Source organism: Triticum aestivum, chromosome 5D, assembly GCF_018294505.1.
Source record: "Triticum aestivum cultivar Chinese Spring chromosome 5D, IWGSC CS RefSeq v2.1, whole genome shotgun sequence".
Taxonomy (NCBI): domain Eukaryota; kingdom Viridiplantae; phylum Streptophyta; class Magnoliopsida; order Poales; family Poaceae; genus Triticum; species Triticum aestivum.
Window position 1 is genome coordinate 165039918 of NC_057808.1, and position 7848 is coordinate 165047765.

Sequence of the window (7848 nt, forward strand, 5' to 3'; positions counted from 1 at the left end):
CCCGCAGCCGCTCGAGCCCGAGCTCCGGCCGCCGCCGCGAGCTCCGCTCCGGCGAGCTCCGGCCATCCCTCCTCCTCCTTCCTGTCCCACCAGATGCGCGAGAGCCCGGACTACGCCCCGGTGCCCTTAGCCGCCGCCCCCGTGGCCTGTAACGCGGACGCCGCTGCGTCTTGAGGTCGCCGACGACGACCTCGCCGGTCTGACAGTGGGCCCCGTCGGTCAGGTAATTAGCTCAGTGCTAATCACCACCTAACCTAAGCCCCTGACACTGACCACTGGGCCCCAGCGCCACTAACCCTGTATTTAGGATAAGTTAAACCCCCTGTTTAACCTGTGACAGGTCCACACGTCAGGTTTGACCCCAGTCAGCGCTGTTGACTTGGTGACGCAAGCATGATGCAGTGCTGACGCAGTTATTCATTTTCTGGATTTAAATTAAATCAGGAAATTCCATAAAATGATATAAACTTCAAAAATTCATAGAAATTCAATCGTAGCTCAGATTTAAATTATTTATATATGAAAAATGATTAGAAAAATTCAATCTATCCATCTGTGCCATTTTCATGCATGACAAACCAACCTATACATGTTGTATATATGAAAACACACTTATGGCATTTAAAGGGACTTATATTAGAGTTGCATTTGAACCTTTGGTTCAAATGGATCTCTTCCAAGTTGAATGCTAAATGCATTGGCTCAAAACACATCACATACTCATGCCATATTCATGCATCATATTGTTGCATATGATTGTGTTTTGATTGTCGACACCGTTCCTTCTCGATAGGTCCGGCTCCGAAGAGTGTTCCAGAGTACTTGTCTGAGGAGCAGTGCCCCCTGTTGATCTACCAGGCAAGCAAACCCCCTTTGTTCATTCAGATACAATCCTACTCTCTCGCTCCTGTTCTCTTTTACTGCATTAGGACAACAAGATTCAACTGCTACTTTATGCTGCGGTAGTTGAACCCATTCCTCTACATGACCTGTCATTGCCACGGTAAATAGTTGAAACCCACTAGCATGTGTAGGAGTTGTTTGAGCCATGTTGTGTTCCTACCATGTCTTGCCTGCTATTGCCTAGAGTTGTGTCAGGTCTGATTCATAGGGAATGAATTGGAGTCTTACGATATGTTCTGGTGCTGAGAGTTAAGTGTGTGAACACGATTTGGTAAAGGTAGCGGTGAGAGGCCATGTAGGAGTACATGGTGGGTTGTCTCACTGGAACCGTCCTTAAGCACTGAGTTCTATGTATGTTCTCCAATGACTAGCTACTACCACACATTGGAATGCTTAAGTGCCCCTCTCGACTTATTAACCAACTTGATCTCTGTCCAGGAGTTGCAACTAGTTTCTGGTGTTTGTAGGTAGTGCTATTTTTCTACCGAGTGGCACCCGGCAGGGTGGGCTTGGGACAGACTAGGCACACGTGGCCCGGTGTACCGAGTGGCACCCGGAAGGTGGGCTCGGGAACCCTGCACACATCGTTTGGGGCCGTGAGCGACACCCCGGCCGGATCTCCTTACGGATGGAACCCGAATAGGCGATAAACCTGGACTAGAGTCTTGTGTGGTTAGTCAGGTCGTGGCCGACACCCTCGCCAGGCTTCCGCTTGAAGGTTGCCGAGGTACATGACGTGTACATGGCGGTAAGTGGCAAGAGCGTGTGTGAAGCAGTACACCCCTGCAGGGTTATTATTATCTATTCGAATAGTCGTGTCCTCGGTTATGGACTTCTTGGATGCTTACGTGGTACATAGACAACATGAAGTGGATACTCTAAAATGCTCAAGATAAGTGTTAGTGCTATGGATGGCTTCTCGTAGTGAGACGGGAATGAATCCATAGTGGTGTATTGAGGTGGTGATTAGTGGACTCGTGTGCGCCTTCTTACCTCAAAGAAGTTTCTCGTAGTCGTAGAACAGGATAGCCATTGAGTCAAAGCTGGCTTGCTGCAACTAAACCCCACACTACCATCTTGATACAAATGCATGTATGATAGGATCTGATGTAAGTCTTGCTGAGTACCTTTGTACTCATGTTGCTTTATTTATGTTTTTGCAGCGGAGACTTCAGTCTTACTAGTAGTTCCGCTTGGACTTTGACGAGTAGCTTGTACCTCAGCTACGATCTTGTACCCTTGGGAGGGGCTTGTAGATAGTCAGGCTTCTCAGCCTTTTTCTTTTGTAGTTGTCTGTACTCAGACATGTAATGCTTCCGTTGCTTGTATGCTTTGAATGATGGGTCATGTGACCCCTGTTTGTACTTAATGCTATCTGGCTCTTCTGGGCCTTTATCTATATGAGTTTGCGTTATGTTGTGATGCCATGTTGTACAACACATACTTGCATGTTATGCGTATGTGTGACGTGTATTGCTATGTGTGGGATCCGACAACCTAGTTGTCTATCCTTGGTAGCCTCTCTTATGGGGAAATGTAGTCTAGTTCTTCCACCGAGCCATGGTAGTCCGCTACAGCCCGGTTTACCGGAGTCCTGCTAGCCCAGCACTACTGCTCCGGAACACTTAGACTGGCCGGCATGTGATTCACTTCGTTCCTGTGTCTGTCCCTTCGGGGAAATGTCACGCGGTGACATCCGGAGTCCTGCCTAGCCTGCTACAGCCCGGGTTCCCGGAGTCCTGTTATCCCAGTTGCTACAGCCCGGATTCACACGCTGCTGACCGACATGCTCGATGTTGTTTCATGTATGCCTGTCCCCGTAAGTTAGTGCCACTTTGGGTTCACGACTAGTCATGTCGGCCCGGGTTCTTTGTCATATGGATGCTAGCGACACTATGATATACGTGAGCCAAAAGGCGCAAAAGGTCCCGGGCCATCGTAAGGCGACAACCGTGGGAATACCGTGCGTGAGGCCACAAAGTGATATGAGGTGTTACATGCTAGATCGGTGTGACTTAGAATCGGGGTCCCAAGACCTTTGGTATCGGAGCCTGACTGCCTTTAGGATTTCCAAGCCAACCTGGTCGAAGTTGAGTCTAGAAATTCTTTAGTTATGTAAGGGAATTGATTGTGGAAGGGAATGTAAGGCTCTTTTTACTTCTTTTACCTCATGCCCTTCTGATCTGAGTCATCCTATCTTCCCTACGGGGTTAAGGAACTAGGCTTCCTCTTCTGTCTATCAGGATCACGTGTTACTACTCCGTAGTCTCTTAGGATTGGTTGATCAGAGTCATATCCCAGTTTGAGTACCTTCGGTGTAGTCTGTTTAGTAATATCTCAGAACCTTGAGTGATGATGTTGAGTATGGTGCTACCCCGTCCTTTGCAGAATGTCTCACTTTGAGCATTTTACTGCCGTTATGCTGCCGGAATTGTCCTAGGAGTTCGAGAGATACAATTTCCTTGTGCTACATGTTGCATCCTATAGTTGTTGTTGACCTCGTCCTTGGTTCCGCTTCTCAGGATGTCGTCAGTTAACTGAAGTTCTGTTGCTCGTTGCCTGAACCACGGAGGTGGTAGGGATGAGGAGGATCCTTCCGACCAGCCTTCGTTGGCAGAGTTTATGTTAGAGATGGAGAGGAACAAGCATGAGTCTAACCGCTTGTTAGCACGTATCGAGGAGAACACCGCACCCCAGTGCAAAGAGTCAGCGACCATCTATGATTTCATTGGTCTGAAACCACCTACCTTCCATCATTCCATTGAGCCACTCGATGCAGATGACTGGCTCCATAGTATCACACACAAGCTGCATTCTATGAACGTAGCTGAAGGTGACAAGGTCACCTATGCTGCATATCACCTGGAAGGTCCTGCTAGTCTTTGGTGGCAGAACTATGAGGCTATGCTTCCAGCTGGCCAGATACCGACCTGGAGAGATTTCACTGAGGCTTTTCGCGAGCATCACATTCCTCAGGCTCTCATTGACCGCAAGAGAGAAGAGTTCTGTAGTTTCACCCAGGGTAAGATGGCTGTTGATGCTTACAGTAGAGAGTTTGAGAACCTCGCCCGCTATGCTACAGAAGAAGTGTCCACGGACGCTAAGAAGCAGGCTAGGTTCCGGAAGGGTCTCAACCCCAAGTTGCGTCGTGATCTCCACTTGCACCATTGCAATACATTCCAGGCTCTTGTGAACAAGGCCATTAATGCAGAGACAGCTCAGCTCACCTACGAGGAGTCTCGTAAGCACACCCGTGATTTGGTTTCTTCCTCTGGTTCTAGTTCTCATAAGCGCCGGATTTGGGTTCCGAACTCCGCTCTTCCACCTGGATATGCACCGAGGCCATCTTATGTGGCGCCTCACCCAGTTCAGCAGTATGCTCCACCCAGGCCTATTGGTGGACCGCTTGTCAATGCGGGTCCACATCCAACTTCAGGGACTTGCTTCACATGCGGGAAGCCAGGACACTATGCACGTGACTGCTCTCAAACCAACTATGCCCCACCCCTGCCTGAGAAGTCTGTTGGCAGTGGTAAGCCATCACGCAAGATGATCAGTGTCAAGTTAGCTTCCACTGAGCGTGGACGTGTGCATCACGCCTCAGCTAAAGACGCTCATGATGATCCGGATGTCGTTCTTGGTACACTCCTTGTCAATTGCCATCCAGCTTCGGTTCTATTCGATACTGGAGCATCTCACTCCTTCATCTCTGAAGGCTATGCTCCTTTGCAGGACATGTCATTTTGTGATATGCCAACTCCACTTGAAATCCAAACTCCAGGGTCTAGATGGCAAACTACCAGAATAAGCCATGGTAATGAAATCCTTGTTGACAGACTTGTATTCCTTGCCTCACTTATAGCCCTCAAGTCTACAGATATTAACATCATCTTGGGTATGGACTGGATGACAGCTCATCATGCCAAGATTGATTGTTACACCAGGTCTGTTCAACTCACACACCCATCTCGCAAGTTAGTCACTGTCTCCACCAGAGTTGCAAAGCGTCAACTCTATTCTCTTAATGCCAGTTCTCTTCCAGACCTTGAAGATATCCCGGTAGTCCGTGACTTTCCGGATGTCTTTCCAGAGGAACCGCCAGGTATTCCACCTGACAGAGATGTAGAGTTTGTCATAGATCTTATCCCAGGAACCGCCCCAATCTCTAGGAGACCTTACAAGATCGCACCTTTAGAACTAGTTGAGCTTAAGAAACAACTTGATGAGTCCTTGCAAAAGGGTTTCATCCGTCCTAGTTCTTCTCCCTGGGCTTGCCCCGTCCTCTTCGTCAAGAAGAAGGATGGTACGGACCGGATGGTTGTAGATTATCGTCCCGTTAATTTGGTCACGATAAAGAACAAGTATCCGCTCCCCAGGATCAACGACCTGTATGATCAACTCGCTGGATCCTCAGTCTTTTCCAAGATGGATTTGAGGTTAGGCTACCATCAAATCAAGATTAGAAACGGGGACATTCCTAAGACGGCTTTTGTCACTCGTTATGGCCAGTACGAGTACACCGTCGTGTCTTTCGGTCTAACCAATGCTCCAGCCACATTCTCCCGCTTGATGAACTCGATCTTCATGGAGTACTTAGATAAGTTCGTCGTGGTTTACCTCGATGATATCCTTATTTACTCAAAGAACGAGGAAGAGCATGCCGAACATCTTAGACTTGTGTTAGAAAAACTCAGAGAGCACCGCCTTTATGCCAAGTTCTCCAAGTGCGAATTTTGGTTGCCAGAAGTGACCTACCTAGGCCACGTGATCTCTAGTAAGGGCATTGCTGTCAATCCTGAGAGAGTTCAGGCCGTTCTTGATTGGACTCCACCTGAAACAGTTAAACAAGTTAGGAGTTTCCTTGGTCTAGCCAGTTATTGTCGCCGCTTCGTTGAAAACTTCTCCAAAGTAGCCAAACCCCTCACGGAACTTCTCAAGAAGGATAAAAGGTTTGAGTGGTCCCCACAGTGTGAATACAGTTTTCAGGAACTGAAAAGACGCCTAACTTCAGCCCCCATACTTGTGCCACTGGATTTCACTAAAGACTTTGTTATCTACTGCGACGCCTCACGACAGGGACTAGGCTGCATTCTTATGCAGGATCGTCATGTGATTGCCTATGCATCTCGACAGTTGCATCCACATGAGGAGAATTATCCTACACATGATCTAGAGCTTGCAGCCGTAGTCTATGCACTTAAGACATGGCGACATTACCTTCTCGGTAAACGTTGTGAGATTTACACCGATCACCAGAGTCTCAGGTATATCTTCAGCCAACCAGATTTGAACCTTAGGCAAAGAGGTTGGTTGGAGTTGATCTCAGATTACGACTTAGGGATTACCTACACCCCAGGCAAGGGCAATGTCATGGCTGATGCGCTATGTCGTAAGTCCTATTGCAACAATCTTATGTTGCAGCAGGGCCAACCACTTCTCCATGCGGAATTTTGTAAGCTTAATCTTCACATTGCTCCTCATGGATTCCTTTCTACCTTGGTGGCGAAACCTACCCTTGAGGATCAGATCATTTCTGACCAAAAGTTTGATAGGGGTGTTACCCGCATCAAGAGAAACATTAAGAAGGGAGTTGGTGGATGTTTCTCCATGGATGATCGAGGTGCTGTTTTCTTTGAGAATCGCTTGGTGGTTCCCAAGAATCAACATCTGCGACAATTGATCCTTAAGGAGGCACATGAATCCCCTCTCACGATTCATCCCGGTAGTACTAAGATGTATCAGGACCTACGCCAGAGGTTCTGGTGGACTAGGATGAAGAGAGAAATTGCTGAGTTCATAGCTAACTGTGATGTTTGTCGTCGCGTTAAGGCAGAGCATCAGAGGCCTGCTGGCACCCTTCAACCTTTAGCCATTCCTGAGTGGAAATGGGATAAAGTTGGTATGGACTTCATCACCGGCTTTCCCAGGACCAAGAAAGGGAATAACGCTATCTTCGTAGTCATTGATCGTCTTTCCAGAGTGGCTCACTTCCTACCAGTTCGAGAGAGTATCACTGCTAGTCCGCTCGCTGACTTATATATTTCTCGAATAGTGTCACTTCATGGTGTTCCACTAGAGATCAATTCAGACCGTGGTAGTCTCTTCACTTCTCATTTCTGGGAGAGTTTCCAAACTACCATGGGCACCCATCTTTCCTTCAGTACCACTTTCCACCCTCAATCAAGTGGTCAGGTGGAAAGGGTCAACCAAATTCTCGAAGAAATGCTTAGAGCTTGCGTTTTCTCATTCGGTATTGGGAGAAATGCATACCTTTCGCCGAGTTTGCTTATAACAATAGCTATCAATCCAGTCTTAAGAAAGCTCCTTTCGAGATTCTGTATGGACGAAGATGTCGAACTTCTTTGAACTAGTCAGAAACCGGTGAAAGACAATTCTTTGGACCGGACATGATCCAGGAAGCAGAAAAGCAAGTTCGCATCATTCGTGAGAATTTGAAAACAGCCCAGTCTCGTCAAAAGAGCCAGTATGACCGTCGTCATAAGGAAGTGGCTTATGAAGTTGGCGACAAGGCTTACCTTCGGGTTACTCCTCTAAAGGGTACCCATCGTTTCGGTATCAAGGGCAAGTTGGCTCCTCGTTACATTGGTCCTTTTCGCATTCTCGCTAAACGAGGAGAGGTTGCCTACCAGTTGGAACTACCCCCACAACTTTCTCGAGTCCATGATGTCTTCCACGTCTCTCAACTCAGGCGTTGCTTCTCGGATCCCATCTGCGGAGTGGACCACGAAACGCTTGATCTCCAAGATAACCTCACATATCGAGAGTACCCTATTCGCATTCTTGATCAAGCAGAGCGTGTCACCCGACGTCACAACATCAAGTTTCTCAAGGTTCAGTGGTCTCATCATTCCGAGAGAGAAGCTACTTAGGAGCGAGAAGATCGTCTTCGACTGGAGTACCCCACCTCCTTTCCATCGACCCCTG